The 20,675-nt window shown below is 45.6% G+C and overlaps 1 protein-coding gene across 5 annotated transcripts in view; it reads left to right on the top strand.

Annotated features, from left to right (window-relative positions):
- Nucleotides 1–3,441: 3,441 nt before the first annotated feature.
- Nucleotides 3,442–20,675, top strand: part of RAI2 (retinoic acid induced 2) — a 58,960-nt gene continuing 41,726 nt past the window's right edge. For 2 of the 5 annotated variants that reach the window (XM_016154073.2, XM_016154072.2), the window contains exon 1: nucleotides 4,132–4,234. The gene's annotated coding sequence lies outside the window, so the exon portion shown is untranslated. Of the gene's footprint in view, nucleotides 3,642–3,836; nucleotides 4,235–20,675 lie in introns of those variants that run through there. The other 3 variants (XM_016154071.2, XM_016154069.2, XM_016154070.2) reach the window with 3 other exon arrangements.

Below are 20,675 nucleotides of genomic sequence, written 5' to 3'. Positions count from 1 at the left end.
ATACTAGGCAGCAGGTTGAAATTGCCAGAAAATGTGCACCCTCTGGGCAGCCCTCAATGAGCTTCCTTACTTCTTGACTGAGACGATTCTAAAGTGGCCGCTTTGTATCATGTCCAAGAGTCTGCCTGCAAGGTTAGGCTCCACTTGCCCAGGGTAGTAATTGGCCTTGATAACATGCCCCCTATTGGCTGCTATCCCTCTGTCTCCCTTCCCCACTCCTCTATCAGCATTTTCTTCATCTTCCAAAGAAATTTCCTGTGCTTAAATTCTTGTTTCGGGATCTGCTTCTGAGGGGACCTACAGTATTCATCATTTCCAGCCCTAAATCTGCTTCTCTTCCTAGGAACTGCTATCTCAGTGACCACACCCCCACCCACCCTGTCATCTAATTCAGGAAGTCATGTGTCAGTCACCCTAACTGCTCCCTGCATCCTCCATCATTAAGTCCTGTTGATTCCATATGTCCTGAGTACCACTTGACTCAAGTTCCGACCCTTCATCTCTGCTGGCACTACTTTGACTCCAACTCTGATCATTGCCACAGTCTCTTTCACCTGCTCTCCCCCTGCTGCCAATCTCACTCTCCAATTAGCCCTTCACATCCACTGGAACGATCATTCCTTGACCCAAATTTTTCCTGGTCACCCACTCCCTTGCTTCAAGTCTTTCAATGGCTCCCTATACTACAAGAAAAAGCTCCTTTACAGGACAGACCAGGGACCTCAACTGACCCCTAGCTTCCTCTGCATTTCCCAATGCTATTCACAGCCTCTACTCCACCCTCACAAAATATTTACAGCCTCCAGAAGGTGTTTTGCATCCAAACTTTGGTGACCACTGTTCTCTTCATTTGTAATTCTTTTCCCTTACTTTGAAAAACTCCTATTCATCTCTCAATGCTCAGCTCTTGTCACCAACTCTTTGCAATCTTTTCTGACTGCCTTGCCCCATGCCATTCCCTATCCTTCCCCAGTACAAGGATAGAGCCACAAATTCAGTGTTCACCTGGCCCATTTTATAACTCATGTACCACATCATGTCACATTGTATTACTAACATTTTATTTACTGGCCTATGAGCTTCTTGGGATCAGTAACCCTGCATTAACCATCTTGCTAACCATAGTCCTTAACTCAGTGACTGGCATACATCAGGTGCTTAATAGATGTTTATTTAATAAATTAATAAATAATCCATCTGGCAAGCACGTGAAAACTAGAGTATATGGAGATGCTGTATTAGAGAAATAAGATAAAGATAAAAGAATCAGATCTGAGATGGGAAATTTGTTGAGTCTTTATTTTAAATCAGCAAATATTAGAATTACAGATCTCGAAAATCACCCTGAGCAACAAAGATTTTTTCCTGCTGTTTGGGCATGTCCTTTCTTCCCTCCATTTTCTTAGGCATCCCTTTAACTGTAGGAATACAATTATTCCATGTCCTATTTCTGTCTGAAAACATCTCCCTGCCCAAAATCCAGAAATTCTCTTTATGAACTCCTCTTTTTCCCTTCTCTCTGCAAGAGCAGTCAAGAAGAAAATACCTAAGGGTGCCACCGTACATTTTTTGGGAATGGGGGCCATGATGCCTATTTATTATGCATTAATCTGAATCAATATAGACTTTCCTGAAAACACAAGCACCTCAAAGGGCAGCAAATATGAATCACAACTGGCAGTGAGGATCAAACATTAACCTAGGGTTGTGATGAGGCCAACAAAAGAAATAGGCTAGTAATTGCCTTGCAGGATATCAATCCCTACCTTATACACACATACCCCCTCAACATACACAAAACCTTTATGGATCTTTCATCCACGAACTTGCCCCATTATAACTGCCCAGCGGTGTCTTTAGTTGTATTTAGGCTGGGTCCTGGCAACTGAGCCCTCAAATACCCGATCCAAGGACTCAGAACAATTATGAGATCCACAGAGGAAGTCTTTGGTTTACTGAAGTGGTAGAAGACACATTCACAGACAAATATTTCTACAGGTATCATTAGTTACTCAGAGCTGATTTAAAACCCCAAAAGCATGGCTGAAAATAAGTAGAAACTGGTACTACCCGCTGATGTTCATCATATCAATTCTTAAACTTGTACTGTGTGTCTGTCCTTATGTTGATTGGACACTTTTAATTTAACTCCTATTCAGCATCAAGGAATGGTACCACCAGAGATGACTCCTCTGCTCGGGGCAGTAGGCACAGCGCATGGGTAGTTTTAGGGGTGCACAGAAATGTTTTAATTTTTTTTTTAATCAGAAGAAAAAGTGATCTTTAGATTGAAGAAAATATTTTAGTATATATTAATATATTCATCTTTACACCAATGCAATTGAAAAATGTAATTTTTACTATTTTGTTTTTATGGAGGAAGGCATCTAAAAAGGAAAAATGCCCATGCTTTTTACCACATTATGCTTATGCCATAACAAGGTTAGAACAGACCCTTTCAAACACAAGTTCGGGTTCCCATACTAATTATAAACTTGCCAGGCTGTTCTCTATGTGTTTCGCACTCTGTTCAGCCACCCCAAATTCTACAAGAGGGAAGTTATGGTTGGTACAGTGTCAAGGACTAAAGGAGGTTTGAACATGCAAAGGAAGCCTAGACTCAGACTGCTCTCTGCTCTGATTAAAGCCACTTCTGCTCTGCCATTCTCTTTCAAATGTCTTCATCCTGTCTTGATTAGCAGGGAAAAAATCTTTACATCTTTAGGGATTAATTAAACCAATGTAGTTGTTTCCTTTGCTCTCCTAAAACATTTATAGGATTTAGGTTTTTTATTTTGTTTTAAAATAATCAATAGTACTGCTGACACCTATTATTTATTTACTGGTTAGTAACCATATATTCATCATCCCTAACTCCAGTTCTTAGTGCACTGTCTGGCAAACATCAGGTGCTTAATAAATAAATCGTCTCTCAAACAATTATGTGGAAACGAGATTATGTCCGTGGACTAATTTTGTTTTTAATAATCTCACACCTTGTGAGAAGGATCTTTAACGTGTATCACAGTTGACATTTTAGGAGGTGATCGCTAGGCTCTTCCCACCTCCCCTGCCTCCATCAGCCAGCCCCCTCCTCCCTCCTGGGCTCTGTTCTCTCCAATCCATCCTGGGATCTGGAATGGTCCCCAGCCCGCAGCGAAGCGGCAGGGTCCTCGCTCCGCCAGCCCTCTTCGGCATCTCTCCACCACGCGCCCTGGGTGGCCCTTTCTCCGCGTGCCCCTTTCTCCTGCCACCCCGCGCCACCCACAGACACGCCCTCCCCGTGGGCGAGATCACCTGTCCCTCCTCTGCCGCCGCCTCCTCGGGTACCCTTTCGCCCCCCTTCTGCTCCCCCTCCTCCGCCACCTCCCCCAAGCCCTCCCCTGCCCCGCCTCCTCCCACCCCTTGGTGTATATAGTAAAGGCCGGGCGCCGCACGCAGACACACACTCGCCCGGACACAGGCGCACACACGCTCACGCACAACCGGCAGCGGCGGCGACAGCAGCTCCGTGACAGCGGCGACGGCAGCTCCCACCGCTGCGCACCCTCTTCAGGCAGCCGGCGGCGAGGCCAGACCGGAGAGTTCCCGCACCCGCGACCACCCCACGGCTTCCTGGAGGCGGCGGCTGCGATTGCGAGGTAGTGGCCGTGACGCCCCCGTGCGAGCCGGTGTCCCCCCACCCCGCCCTCCTTGTGCGGACCTGCCGCGGGACGCAGGAGGCGCGCCGAGCTGGGCGCGCCTGGCGGGGCCCGCCGCCCGGGGAGGGGCCTGCTCCCGGGGGCAGGACGGCGCCCGGAGGCCGGGGCCAGCGGGGAGGGCCGGGCGGGGGCGGGGACGCGCTAGCCGAGGCTGCCACCCGTGCAGCGTCCCTGAGCCCCGCTCCTGCTCCCGGCGACGCGCACTGGCCGGCGGGGCCGGGGACGGCCGGGGAGGCGGCGCCGGCCGGCGGGGCGGGGGCCCCGAAGTGGGTTTCGGGCCGCCACCAGCGCTGGCACCGGTCGCAGAGGGCGGCGCTCGGCGGACTCCGCGCCTGGGCACCGCACGGGGCCGCCTCTGGCTCTGCAGCTCTGCCCCGGCCCGGAAAACCCGGCGCCTTCCAGGCCCTTCGAAAGATGGATTCTGTTGACGTATCTGGCGGCCCTGGCGAGCCGGGTGGAAAGTTGGGTTTTGCCAGATCGCGTTGGGCTCGCCTTTGTGACGCTCGGCCAGCTCCGCATCCTCCCGGAGCCGGGTGAGTGTGCGTCGGTGCCCCGAGAGTCCTCGTGCCCCCAATGTCCAGACCCGGGGTGGCCGCACTGGCTCGGGCTTTCTGCCATGTTAGGCACAGAGCAGCGTTCTCGCTGCATTTTTGCGTGCGTTTCCGCGGTGCCTTCTGCTGCGGAGGGAGTTACTGCTGCTCGCCGCGTTGGCTTTTTTGGGGTTGGGGTTGTGCTCTGTGCGTTTGCTTGTTTGCCGTTTAAAGCCCGACTATTGTTCCGAATAAGCTCCGCCTGGGTGGGGAAATGGCATCCCACCACAGTTGCCGGCGAGGGGTAGAAATGTTGCCAAACAGCTGCTGCTTTGTGTTTCCCCATCAGAAGTCCCTGGAGTAGGTTCGGGGCACGACGGATGGATGGAGAAAGGGATGGGGCACGGAGGAAGAAGGTGGCTTTGGAAGAGCGAATTGTCACCCACCCCGTGGCACGCAATCAGCCTCGTTTTCTGCCTGCCAAACTTTTATGAATATTCCTTTTGTGGCATGAGGAAGCTTAATAAATTCAACCCAGTTTTCCAGGGAAAAGCAACCCGGCTTTAACAATGGTTTGAGAAGTTAATCAATGAGAAAGGCAGGAGGAGGAGGAGGCGCGATACCATATCGGGGATGTGGCTGCTTCTAGCAGTCAGGTGGGGGAGAGGTGGGCAGGGCAGGGCGCAGCGCCGGGATGGCCGCGTTCCGGGAACTGTCCGTAGCTCTTACCAGTGCCCGCGGGAGCCACCCTCCGTCGCGCCCCCACCTCACTGTCTGCCCAGAACTCGGCGACGGTGCTTGAGGGGCAGCTCGCGGCAGTGCGTGAGCCGGCCCCCCTCATCTGGCGTTTTAAAGGATGTGTAAATATTTTGCTGAGGATAAGTGACATCAACAGAATGATATTCCGCAGAGCCCGTGTGTACAGCGATGATAAATAGATACGACCAAACAAAGTTTTGATAACCACGGATTCTCATGGCTTGCTCTGCTTCATTTGGGTCTTTGTTTTTGTTGGTTTAACATTCTCTCTCATCCTCTGGTGCGATCCCTTTATTTAGCTGATTCTTGGAAGCTTCTCTCTAGAACCAAGAGAAAAGCAGCCAGCAGGGAGAAAGCAATTCTTAGGCTTGCGTGCACAGGGCAAGGTTTGCTGTGCTTTTCCCTGAGGATCTTTCCCACTGTTTTCTAGATGTCTCTCTTCCTCCTTTTGAGTCATCAGAATCGTTTGTTGATTGACCGAGAGACTTGTGATAACTTCGAAAATGTGTAGTGATGTGCCTTTGTTACAGTAGAGGGGTCGCAGTGTGGTAGGTGGATAGCGGGGAGACTAGTGAGTGGGAGCTGCTCACCAGAGTAGCATAATGCCCCCACCCACTCACCGTTTTGTCCTTCCCTTTCCTTCTCAAAGGGGAGCATGGGAAGCTGTGCCACTTTCAGAAGCCAGCGGTGGATTGGAAGGCACAGATTTATAAGCCCGGTGGCATCCCAAATTCTCTGCCCCTTAGAAGCCCAGAGATCCCACCCACCCACACACCCCGCACCACCCCCACACACAGTATCCCTCCAATGGACACTTGCATCTCCGTCCTGACAGATGCCCACTAGAGGCATCCGAATGGCAGCAGGGTACAGTGAGCCAAGCCAGACTGGAACTTGGGGCACTGGGCACTTTGACACCAGCACCAATCAGCTGCCCAGGTGGGTGTCCTTTATGATGTAAAGACACCCCAGACCTCCAGCGGTGAGGTTCTGCCCAGGAAAACCTGAATTAAAAGAGAAAACTGCTTTCTAGGTGATGCCAGTTGCCCAATGTAAGAACTTGGTTGGTTGGCAGTTGGGTAAGAAATATAAAATAAAGTCTTGTAGCTAGAAAACAGCCTCTGAGACAGGACCTCTGAAAGGCAAGAAAGAAAAAGAAAAAGATGGGAGGCATGTGACCAAGGTGTTGCTGGGAGTGCTATAGCACCCGGAGACAACAGATACAGCACTAGTGACAATGGCCAGAAAACTGGATAGGACTGGCCTCCCACAATTCATTGGACCCAGCACGGAGGTATTCTGGATGTGGAGATGGTTATACACAGTGTGCTTTGAATCTCCCCAGTCAGAAAATACCAAGTGTTTGTTCTCTGGCTCCTTCCCTAACCTTAGATTTGGAGGAGAGTAGTGGAGTGAAATAAATTGGTAAAGAAATTAACATTTGTTGTTGCCCTCTGTCTGCCAAACACTTCACATGTGGGAAACCACGATGTGATGGAGGCATTATTTTACAGATAAAAAATCAGAGACTTGGAGAAATTTCCAGTCGCATGTCTGATCCAGACTTTAGTGGTTATGATTTAAAGGGGCAGCAGGTCCCTCTACCCCTCCTCCAAGCCTCATTTATTCCTCCCAAAGGCCAGAGTCCTCAGCCTCCACCCATTCACAAAATATTATGCCTGGGGGGTATGTGTGGAGGAAGTCTACCAGTGGCAAAGCCAGTTACCCAGGGTACATGCTTATGTGCCAAGTAGATTAAGGCCCCAAATAGTCCCTAATTATTTCAAGTGGAAAGACTATGCCTTTTCATTTTGAAATACCCAACACCCAACTGTTGCTTAATAAATGAGAGTTGTGACTAAATGATGGAGCTGGTGGAGTGAATGGTGGTGGGGAGGGAGCTGTAAGTCATTGTCAAGGGAGACCCAGCAGGGAGAAATCTAGAGATAAGTATATTTGGTTTGGGACTTTGGTTGGGGAACTAGCATCATGCTCCAGTTCTAGTGTGGGGTAGTTCCAAGCTGACAAGTCCATGTGAGATAAGGTAATAGCATTCTCATCCGGTGGATGAGGAAACAGGCTGAAACAAGTTAAGTAAATTGCCCGAGGCCCATAGTGGGACCAAAGTGTGGGTAAGGCATTTCTGACTCTTAACTGACTCAGCTAGATAAACTCTAAATAGAAATGAGATGGGCTCTTGTTATGTAAATGCATCGTCAAAGCTAGTCCCTTAACCTCCTTCCAACCAGATGGCAGCTTTAACCCCCTAGAAATTCTGGAGTCACTGAGAGAGCAAAGATTTGAATCCATATGTGAGGTTTTTTTTTTTTTACTCTGCCTCCCTGATCAGAATCTGAGGGGGATCTCAGAGATTGAGGCTCTCATGGTGAGGGTGGGGGGTGGGGTGGGGTGGGGATGAGTAGCTAATTGCATTCCCCCCTGCACAGAATCCTGTGTGGGATTCTGAATTAAGCTTGATTTGGGGATCAGGGTGACATCCTTGCTGTAGAGTCGGCAGCTCTTGTCTTTGGAGAATGCCTCTGATTATCACTTTTCTCTCCCACCTGATTGTCTGCCCAGACGCCCATCATCTCATTCTTTTCAGACTCAAAGCGTTTCCTTTGTGTCTCACAATTTTTGATAAGCCCCTCAAATCTACCACTCTCTTGTGTTTTGATGGCCACTGATGTGGAGGTGATTTTGGTAGCCACATTAGTACTTCTGTATTTCGCACATGACCGTCCTCTCTCCAGCCAAGAACACACATGCAAACACACATGCACGCACAGACACAGGCGCACGTAATTTGATCGTGTTTCTGTATCTGCTTCACCAAATTAGATTGCAAATCCAGAATTGTTATTGAAAGAATGTATGTGACTTTGGTGATCTTCTGTGCCGTCCCCTGCCTTAAACAGATCAGAAGAGCTAAGATGGAGGCAGCTCAACCAGTAGATGCTTTGAGTAATGATTATACTCGCTATGCAGGCATGGGCCCTGGGCCTTTCTTAAAAGCCCATTTTAATCACTTTAGAGGTAGGGCTGGGGGCTTCTGGAACACCCCAGTCCTCGCAGTTCCCATTTCTGCTGTAATTCTTAGCTCAAATAACTCTATAGCCCGTCCTGCTCTCACCTGTCACTCTTTCCCACATTTGGTTTGATCTTTCAGCACAGTATTGTGTAATCGAACTTTCTACGATAATGGAAATGTTCTGTATTTGCACTATCTCATACAGTAGCCACTAGTGTGGCTATTGAGCAGTTGAAAGGTGGCTAGTCCAAAGTAGGATGTGCTGTAAGGATAATATATACACAGGATTTCTATGATTTAGTACAAAAAAAGGATGCAAAATAGCTCATTAATAATTTCTATATCAATTACATGGTAAAATGATAATATTTTGAATATACTGGTTAAATAAGCTATAGCATTAAGTTTAATGTCACCTGAAAGGATTTTTTAATGTGCCTGCCAGAAACTTTAAAATTACGTATATATTTCTATTAGCACTGCATCAGAGCAGGTTAACTACCAACCTGTGCCTTGAGCCTTGCAGCACCTCCAGATGTTTTGGGGGGCATAAACACTCTCCATCCCCATGGCAGTTAGGAGACATGGGGTTGACTCAGTAGCCACAACGGCCTGTCATTAGGTGACTTAGATTTTTGGTAGTTAAGGCATCATTTTGGGGTGGGGGTGCGGGTTCCTATCCAGTCTGTGCATGAGCATGTTCGCTCAGTCAAGTTTTGTTAGAAGGTGGGCTCCTAAAACTTAATGGAGACGAGAGAGCAAGGTGAGTGGGCAGGGCTGGCTAGAACAAAATGGCCCCTTTCTTTTCCTTTCTCGTGCCCCCTCCCCACCCAGACTAGTGTCCTCATCCATTGGAGAGCTGTCTCCTGCCTGAGCAACTGGTTTCCTTGACACCTGCTCTACTAATATCCTCCCTGGGGATTTGTGCTTGGAAAATAGTGTCCCAAGTAGACACTTTAATACTGAGAGTGGGTTATTTGGGGCTGGGGCCAATCCTAAAGAAGTGAAAGGAGAAAAGGGGACATACATAGTTATTTCCTGACAGGTTGATAAAAACAAGAGCAAAGAAATAAATACAGTTTCTGTGAGACAGACAGAATAAATTCGAGGAAGCCTAATTTCACACACGTGGTGCCAAAGATGAGAGAAAACCTGACCAAGGGACAGTTCAGGGGGGTGGAGGGAGGATCGGAATGGCAATGTGGTCTCCCCAGGCCCTTCCCTGTGCGCTGGGCATGGCCCAAGTAGACAGAAAGAGCTGGAATAATGAACTTGGGGCTGCAGTGATTTATAGGTCAGGCGCCTGTGGCTCTGGCTCCTGAGGGGGCTGCCCCCACAGGGGACCCTTGGCTGACCTCCTCGAGCTCCTCGGAAGGAGCTGGTTTTGTTTCCCAAGGCAGAAGCAGACTGTTTACTGGAGCACAGGAAGAATCCGACATTCTGGCGAAAAATAATTCATTAACAGCCAGGGTATTACCAGTTCTCTGGAAAAGCTCCTCCAGCTGCACTGTAGCAACTGTTCTTTTTCAGCAGCAGAATTAGGCCTCACTGGCAGCCAAGACTGGGTGTGGTTGGGCGTTTTTGTTGTTGTTGTTATTTTTGCCTTTGTGTGTATGGCCACTTCTGCCATATATAATTCAGAGAATGGAACAGTGGCCTGGAAGGGTCGAAATGATATAGCTGTCAGCAATTCCTTCCTGCATAGTATAAGCCTGGAAGCTCTAGACTGACTCTAGGAACAGACATTTTTCCTGACCAAAGCCCATCCCCATGCTGGGGGCATCGGAGAGCCACACAGAATGTTCTAGAACTAAAGGAATTTTAGAGAATCTCAACACCTGTTCATAAGACCCTCTGGAAATAACTGGCTGAAGGACTCCCTCCCACCCCCACCCTACCACATCAGGCAGACGTCCTGTCTTGGCTGTGTGGATTCTTTGCTTACTATTAATTGGCACAGTGGGGCCAAAGTATGTGATTCATCATCCCAGTTTTGAGGGCATTTGGAGAGCCGGGCAGGCATAACCAAGAGAATGGGCTGCATTGAATCTACAATAAATAAAAAAGAATGGTTCAGGAAGCTTTTTATGCTCTGGAAAAATCTGCTTTAAAAAAAGGTTTTTGTCTGCTTGTTTGTGTTTTAATGCCTCATGCTCAGAAATGTGTACCCAGCTAGTAAAAAATGGGAAAGAATGCCATTTCCTTATTTTAGTTTTTTTTTTTTTTTAAAAAAAACTCTAATTGCAGGTTAAGTAAGATGCAACGTATTGATTTAGGTTTTGTATGGAATATAACTAGATAATCGTTTTATTTTATGGGATATTAATTTTCATCCATTTAGAGTGATGAAATATGCATTTAAAATGTACCATACCTACCTCCATCATGATCACAATATTTCTTTAATGTTCCTAGATTCAAATTGAGACCCTATTCCTTTTATTTTGAAAGGAATAAATATGTCCTTAGGCGACATATATGTAAACCAACCTTAGATTTCAAAGGCAGTGGGATCTTCTCTCTTTGATGACTGCCAACAATAAGAATATTAACGGCCCCGCATACTTGGCTTTATCTAGAGCACATTTTCTTCACCTTGGCCCTGATGACATTTTAGGCCAGATCTTTATTGTGGGAGAGCTGTCCTCTGCATTCACTGTAGGAGGTTCAGCAGCACCCTTGGCCCCCACCCACTAAATGTCAGTAGCATCACCCCCCCACCGTAGTTGTAACAACCAAAAATGTCTCTAGACCTTGCCAAATGTCCCTTCTGGAACAATATCTCTCCTGGTTGAGAAGCACTGGTTTAGACTAAGATTTAATAAGTAAGTTGCAGTTTTTTGAAAATTAGATTTGAAATAATAAAAGAGAGTTTCACCCTCTGACTATTAAAAATACAATTAACGGGGGTGATTAATTAGTATTTGGAAGTGGGTCCTGTGCCTGATTAATTCTAAGGTTGGTGGAAGGGTCTATAAGATTGTATAAACACAAAGGGTTTTGTTTTTGTTTTTGTTTTTGTTTTAAGGCAGACAATTGGTAAGTTGTAGGTAATTGGAGGAAGGAGGGCAGCACATTGTAGTAACTAGTAACTAATGGGCTTCTCCGGTTATTCATAGAGAGAATAGGCTTATTCCTCCTCAATTTCCTTTTTATATGCACCTGATTCCAGGCATGCCTTCAGCGCTACCAGTCATCTTCCTCCACCCCTGCCTTCTCCCCACTGTTATTTCTCCTGTAGCATCTTAAACCTGAGCCAATTAATTTAGCCCCTCAGTATACTTGGGAGAGCTCTGCTTGTAACACTGGAATAGACTCACTTCAGCTTGCGGCAGCCATCTATTCACCACTAATTTCAGTACTGTTCAGAGAGAGTCAATGGTCGCTAAATGGAGCATTTTTCAAAATTATTGGAACTTCAAATTTAGGTGGTTTGCACTATCCCTTCCAATTTTTGTCTCTCTTAACACATTTGTTTTCCTTGAAACGATTCTCCTTGGGAAAAAGGAAGTCAGCAGGGCTCCCTCAGGCACTTCACACCTTGTAATGCCCGCACTCAGTACCAACAGATGAAATGCCCCCGGCCAAGCCCTCAGCTATCATTTTGCTTATGGTCCCTTGAAAGGCTAGGATGGAGGGGCATGCATTCACGGGGAGGTAAGCCTCACCCTGCCCATGCATAAAAATAGGATGGGCACTTGGGGAATGGAAGGAGAAAAGAGAAATGAATTATGTATTTATACAGAACAGTGTCCTGAGGCCAACCCTACCCTACCAGTCTTTGGAATGAGATGGGCATTTAGGGGTGCTTGAGGGTATGGGCAGGTGCTCAGTGCAGACATCAAGTGGGGGCTCCTTCATTTTGCAATCATCCAAGGTACGTGGACCTTTTTTCCAAAGGATGTCTGAATGAGTTTGGAATGTCGATTGTAGAGGAATTCCTTTGCAAGCTTAGCCATTTAGGAAAGATGGCAAAGCGAGTGTGTAGGGGATTGCCAAGCCAGCAAGATATCTTCATTGGTGAGTTCTAGCCCGGCTTGAGGAGTAATTTGACTCTTTCTTGTCCTCATGAAGGAAGAGGCAATGAGCTGGCAGACTTCCACAACGTGCTGGGTCTGGGCAGATAAAAAATTGATTTGCTGCAAGTGACACTTGGTCATTCTAAGTTGCCAGCCCCCTTGCACGTGGGAATTTGGGTTGATGATTGCAACATTGGGAGAGGAAACAGGATCATAAATCTGGGCTTTGGAGGCCAGTTTTGTGGTGCAGAGGCCACTGGGGCCACTGCTTTGTGCTGCAGAAACAAACAGGTCCGCGTGGTATGTTGTTCCTCAAAATAATGGCAATGGAAATGGCTGTGAAAAACATTTAGACCCTTGTCATAAAAATGCAAACAGTCTTTCTGCTATAGGGAAAAGCTAAATAAACTCTATTGCAGCTGTATTAAGTAGAAACAGATTTGAAAATCGGGTGTTTTTTTCCCTGAGACACTTATTTATAGCAGGTTGGGCAAAGGCTGCCACTATCTTTCGCGACTCCGGAAGTGTTTTCCAGATGGTCCTTGCTGTTTTTCTCTTTATTAAGCTTAGCTGAACACAGCCTCACTTGGAAAGGTTCATAGAAACGGGTGTTATTTTTTTCAGATTACAATGGCCATTGATTGGCTAACAAATCAATGAATGAGAATGCATTGAGCCTGCGCTGATGAATTTCCTTTTGCATTTTAGAAATAAGAAAAATGTCAAGAAAAGCTCAAATTAGGGGTGCTCTTTCTTTGACTATATACACCAAAGCTTTAAAAACCATACAGGGCTACATTTTCTATTAATTTACATTTACTTTTTTTTCTAAAACAATGCCCTCCTCTTTGCTAAAACTCTGCAATATTACTGTTTCTTTTCTAACATCTAAACAATGTCCAGATATATTTCAGATTGAGCAATTAGCCCTGGCTGCAATTTCCTTTTTTGAAAGAAATTACTAACCTACTAGACTAAATATGAAATTATTGAATGTGAAAATATCAATATGAGACCCTTTGTTAGAACCTCTGTGGCTTATCACTTACATTTTAAGAGGGCCAGAAAAGACTGCCTTTCCTTGTTGCACACATCCATGCCAGAAACCTCAAGCTTTGTTTTTGCTCTTAGGAGCTAGGCAGCAGGATTTGGGATCATCAGGGCTGATTCTGACAGCCCAGACCACACCGGGAACCATTTTGGAATGCCATATAAACCAGTGGTCTCCATAGAACAGGCTTGTGGGCCACTGCCTGCATGGGACACAATTTCTGCCTATTCACGGGGAAATGGAAGAAAAGTGAAAATATAGTGAGTCTCTTTTTTTTAAAAGTTAACCTTTTCCATTTTACAGAACTGCCCTTTATTTAAAAATGGCCTTTCCCACTTAGCATTAAAGTTTCTTCTATGAATAATCAAGATAGTACATGGCATTTGTAGCGTAGCATCTTTTTTTTTTTTTTTTGACAAAGTCAGAAGTTATCCAACTCCTGTTGGAGCCTCCATTTTTTAAAAATGTTACTCATCCAGAACATTAGAAAGTCTGGGATTTGTCTAGGAGGCCTGAGTGGATCAAGAGCAGAGCCTTTGTTATGATTCCTGAGCCAGAAAAACCGACCTGAGGGGTCCTGCTTGATATCCCTTACCTGGCTCTTCAGACCTGTTGCCCACAGAGAGCTGGCTTTGTCAAAAGTCCATGTGAAGAATGGAAATGCTTCAACAGAGGACTTTGAAGAGGAAAACTGGCCTCTTGGACATAATGTCTGCGTATGTGGTCTCAATGCTGGGAGCCTGGACCCTTTATGCCTGGCTCCCGATGTCAACTCTGCTGCCAGTTCCCATAGGCTCGACCCCCACTTCCTCCTGTCCTCAGCTCTACTCACCGCCATCGTGAGTGTAGGCCTTAGCATGGCTCCGCAGGGTGTGTCCCCAGTCTTCTCACCGCTCCACCTGACTCCTGTCTTTGCTCCTCCAGCTGCTATTCCTCTTGCTAGAGCACCCCTCTAGCCTCGTCACCCAAGCTCAAGAACATTCAGTGACTCCTTCTTTCCTAATTAGTTAGAATAAAACACACATGAAGCCCTCTTTCCATTCTCCCCCTCATGATTGGCCTTCAGTAGGGAAGATGTCTCCAAGTTGTATAATTACTCTGGGCTGGATTTTATTTGTTTTCTTATATGGGGGGAGGTTTTCAAGAAGGTTACAAGATCTCTTGGGCATCTCTCTAGATGAAGAACACTGAGGCCATGAGTATAATGTAACGGACCATCCCAGGGATTATGACACTAGTGGTGTTAAAAGAGGAGAGGAGAGGAGAGGGGGAGAGGGAGGGGAGGGGAGGAGAGGGGAGGGGAGGAGAATAGAGGAGAAACCCTTCCTCAAATGAGGCTCTCTGGCTTCCAGAATTGTAGCCTTACTATGAGTTTCTTATATAATGCTCTGGATCAGGATGCCACCTTTCTGGCCTGCCAAGAAATGGGTATTGCTGTGGGATGGCACTGCTGGCTTGTCCTAGTGAAAATAAAGGCACTTATATAAACCCTGAAATTTGCAATTGAGATATAGTGCAAGGAGTCCATCCTAGCCAATGGCAGGCTGTCCATTCCATTATAAAACATTTCCAGCGGCTGCTCATAAAATCATACTAGCGGTAATATTACTTGTCACTTATTAAACTCCTGCTATAGGCTGGACAGTTGTACCCAGTAATTTACATTTATTATTTTATCCCCAGCTCTAGAACAATCATATGAGATAGGTGGGTATTATGAGATTAATTTAATAAAGGAGGACTCAGGGGCTCAGAGAGTGTTAGTAACTTATAGGAGGTGGAACTGAGATTCTATACAACTTGATTTAGTAGACTTTTCTGCGATAATAGAAATATCCTACTCTGTCCAATATGGTAGCCACTAGCTGTAAGTCTCTATTGAGCACTAGAAACGTGACTAGTATGATTGAGCCCTGAATTTTTAATTTTATTTTTAATTTAGTTAAAAAATTTTTTCTTAATCATTCTAAGTGTACAGTTCTGTGGTATTAAGTACATTCACATTGTCGTGCAGCCATCACCACCAGCCATCTCCAAATTCTTTTCATCTTGCAGACTGAATCCCCATGCTCTTTGAACAGTAACCATGACCCCCTCCCCCCCAGTTCCTGGAAACCACCCTAGGTTTTCTTTTTTCTTTCTTTTTTTTTTTTATATACCCTTTACCTACACATCCCAGCTTCTGGTAACCATGATTCTACTCTCCGTTACTATGAGTTTGGCTTTTTTTTTTCAATCCCACATTTAAGTGAGATCATGCTGTAAATTGCCACATGTGAGTAGCAGCTACTGTATAGGACAGCGCTGCTCTAGAACGTGCTTGTTTCACGGTGCCATTCTGCCCCTTTGTTCCTGGCTTCGTATGTACCTCTCCTATAATGCCCACCAGTTTAGCATCTTTCTTCCTCCCTCCCAGCCTGACACAGCTCCTCCCTTTCTCAGAGCTCTGTAGACTAGTGGTTCTTAGGCTTTTAGTGTGCATTCATATCACCTGCAGGGCTTGTAAAAGTATAGATTACTGGGACCCACCTCCTGGGACCTGCCCCCAGAGCAATCTGGAGTGGGGCCCAAGGATTGGCATTTCTAGCAAGTTCCCAGATGCTGCTGGCGCTGCTGGTGCTAGGCTTTGGTTGAACATTATCTACCTGGGCTTAAGGATGAATTCCTGCATCTTCAAGTAGTGTGGTCTGGGATTCAGCTGTTACACAGAGAACAGTGGTCACTGGCTCACATCAGCTGGGAGAAGCTTCCTTTCTGCTGCTGGCCTGGGCAGACAGTCACTTTATTTGGGCCACAGCTTTGATCACTCCCTTGGCAATTGTTCTGGAATGCATTAATTTTAATTTGGGGCTCCTTGGGAGGGGATGGAGAGCTGGGCAAGGTTAAGGAAGAGGCATAATCTCTAGGAATTTCCTAAGCACCCTGGTGATGTAGGGCAAGCCTGGACAGAGAGGCCCATTTGTTGTCCGATCTCTTCTTCTCTGCAATTAAATGCTGTCAGAAAAGTTAACTAGGAAGGAAAAAGAAAAGTGAAACAGGTGAGCTAGACAGGTAAAGAGGCTGATAACTCCACCCTTGTATCTTCACCCTAGTTAATGTCTTTGTCCGTTCAGAAAGCACGAGCCAGACTCCCTGAGACAGGATTGAAGGCAAGGGGGTGTGAGCGGTGAGGGGGCCTGGTGAGGTCCCTGGAAAGGAAACTATCATGTTGGCCACCTTGAGTTTTACTCTAACTTTCATCAATGCTGAGAACATTGTTCTTGTTTTTAAAAATGCAGGTGTAAAGAAGTAGCTGAGGTTACTCGTGAAGGCAGCTGTTAGGCTGTTTTTCTTATGAATATTTATAAAATAAAAGAGTAATGTGGAATAATTTTTTCCTAAGTTTATACAAATCTGTGTTTTCTTCCACAGAACCTATTCCTTTTTCTTTTCTCTGTTTCCACCTCCTAGCTTTATTTTGTTTGTTTTGTTTTTTGAGAGTGGGAATCATGTGTCTTTTTTTTTTGTGGCTTGGTCTCAAACCAGCATTTGTTCTCTTGAGCCAGGCAGCACTTCCTAAAGTTCATTTTAATCACCATCTAGAACAACCCAGCCCTTCATGGTTGCTGGCACTGCGCTCTGTAGCACTTAGATGCTGATAACATAATATGTTTAATAAAAAAGTACAAACACACAAATTTCCCCATTTTGTTTCCAAAAGTAAGTCTTCAAAGGCATGAACTCAAGACCTCATTTCTCTTTTTACATGGGTTCCATCCCCATTAATCAGTGGTGAAATGTCACATTCTTGTGCTTTGAGTATTTCCATCTTCCTATTTACCTCTGTACCATCCACCCATGCGAGAGCTCAGCAAATCCAAACACACCAATGGGGCCCCACTCCTTTCACTCTCATCTCTGCCATCACCACTCATCAGGGGATAAGAGCCATCTTCCTTAATCAACTGGACCCACTCTCGACTCTATCTTAGCTATTTGGACATGAAGCTCTTCATCCCCCATTTGTGTGGGACCCTTCTTCATTTCCTTCAAATCTATTGTTTACCATCTCTCTCTGTAGTGGCCAGTGCCAAGTGCCCCTCCCTTTTTACCACTTCTGTAGACAGAGTGAGGCACTCTAAGTTCTCCAAATCCACAATGGAGCTGAAGCACCTGGCTAGGAATTTAATATATGTGCTCTCACTTAAACCCACAGTAACGTTTAGAAACAGCTATTAAGCCTTGATAAAGAACTTGGACTTTATCCTGGGCAGTTTCACAGAGGCCAGTGACATGATCTACTTTATGTGTTTGTTTTTTCCCCCAGTGGAGAATGAGCTGGGGGGAAGGGAGACCGAAAGGGCTCTGCTGCAGTACTCCAGGGAGAGCAATGGACTTGAACTGAAGCTTCTTGGTGGCTGTGGATGGGGGAGGCAAGTGGTAGGATTCTAGAAATATTTAGGAGACTGACTCTATAGGACTTGGCAGTGCCTGGTTGACAGAGTAAATTATGACAACACCTTGGTTTCTGTTGTTTAGGCCCTTTCCTTGATGGAGCAAGGAATTCAGAATGAGGTACCTGGGCCCCACCTTTCCTTTGCAGCCAGGGTTGGGGCAGCCCAGACCTAGATGAGTAGTCAGAAAATCTTGGCACTCCCCATGTAATCACCTGAGCCTCCATTTCTGAAGGGAGTATGATGACAATAATAAGTGCGCCAGAAAATGGGGGTGGGGGAGGAAAACCTGACAGACATAGTTAACAGCCAGGAGCACCTTCAGTCAGCAGCTTTAAATACACTTTCAAAATTCAAGTACTTTAAAGAGGTCTGAATTTGTAAGCAGCAGGGGGTGTGGGGTCCTCCTGCTGCTTTAGGCCTTGACTGGGCCCAGCTGGAGGGAGAGGGGTTTGGCTAGTAGCCTGTGACTAGAGTAATCAACTGTCCTGGTTTTCCTGGGATTGGGAGTGGGGGGTAGAGGGCTCCTGTGACATGGGACTTTCAGCTGTAAAATCTGGGCGTTCCTGAGCAAACTGGGAAAAGTGGTCGCCCCACCTGCCTGGGGAGGTGTCATGACATGGATGGCTGGGCTGGATGGGGCCAAAGCCGCGGACACCAAGGGGGGTCTGGTGTGGTAATGCCACCACAGAGCAGAAAGGGAGCTTGGGAATGGAGGAGGCAAGGACATATCCCAAGGCCTTTCTGCTAGCTTCTCTGGGTCCAGATGACATGCTTTTCTTAAAATAAGGGCCTGAGAACTCCATTCTGCTTTCCTGGAAACTAGCTTGTGCCATGTTCTCCTTGTAATCATGCTCATCTGAGGGAGTCATCAGACATTTCTGGTGAGTTTCAGGTGACCAAACAAACTCTTTGGTCCTGCTGGCATCTGGGCCCTGCAAGTCCTTAACCAGAAGCGGGAATATTTTAAACCGGGTCCTGGGTAAACAAAACAGTTTCTTTACATAATGTGTTCCTACATCTTTAAAACCATGGTTAGAAAAGACTTTCTTTCTTTTCTGTTTTTTTTTTTTTTTGCTAAAATCTAGACAACTTTTTAAAGAGCAGCAAAATGCAGAATCATTTGTAGCAGTAGACCATTTAGATCTTAATTTGCAAAGCAACCCTAGCCCTCCATTATTCATAACTTCTGAAACCAAATGACAACTTTTTTTTTGTCTTCAGAAACTTTCCTTTTCCATCCCTACCCCAACTATTTCTCTTGTAAAATAAACCTCAGCATGTTGTAAATGGTAGGACAGAGGAGCCCTGGAATACCAAACTAACTAGGCAGATTTTTCCTGTGAAGGCCTGAGCTGGTGAAAACCCTCAGGTACATTTAGAAATGCATCATAGTCTATTCTTATGGACAGCAGCAGCAAGAATAAAGAGGAATTCAGTGCAGGGAAATAAAAGAGAAATGGAAAAACAGGAAGATGTGAAAAAAAGTAAGGATGAGATTCCCCTGGCCGCATGGCTCAAATAGTGAAGGCGCGAGGAAGATCCCAAGTGGGAGTTGAGTCTTTGGAAAGAGCCTCCAGCAGTAACGCCCTGTCCCACCATGAGTCCGAGAGTGGAAATGAGTTTTGTCATTTCTCTATGCCTTTCAGTATCACGTTATGAGGAGTAGATGGACGTTAGTTATACCAAAATTGCTTACCATATAATCTTTCCCAAGCATGAAGGACATGGTAGGTAAAATTTTTAAGTATTAATACCAGCATTTTAAAAAGACTTTTTATTTGAATACACTTTCAGTAGGTCAGAAGTTTTAAGCAGAGGCTGGGTATGGTTTATTTTTTTTCTTGGTAATGTTTGATTTTTAAAGCCAGCTATGTGGATCGGAGAAGTCCTAAAAATTACCCATCACAAATTTTTGTTTTCAGACTTTTGTCTAAAATCCTAACATACATACAGAAAAATGCACATACTATTAAGTGTACAGCTTGAAGAATTTTCACAAACAGCACACCCAGGTCACCAGCACCCCAATGGAGACAGGGATGCCAGCCCTCAGAAGTCCCCTGTACCCTCTTCATTATTCTTCACTAATAGCAACCATTATCTTCCAACTGCATGGACGAGTTGTGTCTCACATAAGAATTTTTCAGTCATAGCTTTGTGTATGAGTGCCAAAAAAAAAAGTCCTTGTAATTTTTTTTAGGGAGGAGGGAAGAAATTTTCTAATGGTTTCCTTTCTTTGGCTGCTCTGACTTAGGCCTATTAAACAGGAAGTTTCCACTGGTGCAGGGTTCAGGGCAGGCTGGTCTCGACTGCCCAGAATGATGCCTAGACTGTGAGCCAGCAGCCTGCCCTTGGTGCCACCTCTGCTAAAAGCAGTCAACAAGCTGGCCTTATCTGCCCATTAAAGCCTCTACTGGATCTTGCAAAGACACGTGTCTGGAAGCATTGAGGATGGGTCAACAAAATGGCTGAGTCCCCTGAATGTATTGGCCTTCTGGAAAGGAAGCCAGGTACCACCAGTAAAACAGCATATCCTGTGTGTTCATATGCCCCCAACTTCCAAATGAGAGCGTGTCGATTAATTTTGCTTGCTCGTCGGTTTTGTCAGTTTTTGATGTGCTTTCTGCCCCCTTTCTTGCTTGCTGCAGCAGGCAAAAGGGACTAACGCAGGAATAAAGCTATGGAACATACATCGTAATGTGTCTGGAGAGGCATCAGAAAAGGACTTATTTGTTCTCCTGGCCTGTGTAGTATTGAGTGATTGAATGCTCGCCAAACTGTCAGTTTTATGAAACAAATTCCCTAACCCCTTTGGCCCAGAGCTTTGCTCAGCCCGAGATGGAAAAGAAATAACTTTTAATAGAAAAGTCATTGCTAAAATCTAAGATAAGATTTCAGAGTTACTTCTCTCTTAAGAATAAAATGAAATACAGAAAAAAAGCATTTGACGAGGAACTCTTAGGGAACCTTATTTCTAAAATCTTGGTTAACAAACTGTGTTAATAAAAATATTTAGAACTTCGTGATTCATAATGCATTTTTATTCCTCGTGAGCTGGTCTGTTTGTATACACAGATGTTTCCTGTGGTCCTTCTATCATTGCTTCCACTTTTTCTGAAACAATATTTCTAGCAGGAAACAGAATCTT

Source organism: Rousettus aegyptiacus, unplaced genomic scaffold (assembly GCF_014176215.1).
Source record: "Rousettus aegyptiacus isolate mRouAeg1 unplaced genomic scaffold, mRouAeg1.p scaffold_m13_p_9, whole genome shotgun sequence".
Classification (NCBI taxonomy): Eukaryota; Metazoa; Chordata; class Mammalia; order Chiroptera; family Pteropodidae; genus Rousettus; species Rousettus aegyptiacus.
Note: the sequence above shows the minus strand (reverse complement) of the source record. Positions and strands in the feature narration are given on the sequence as shown.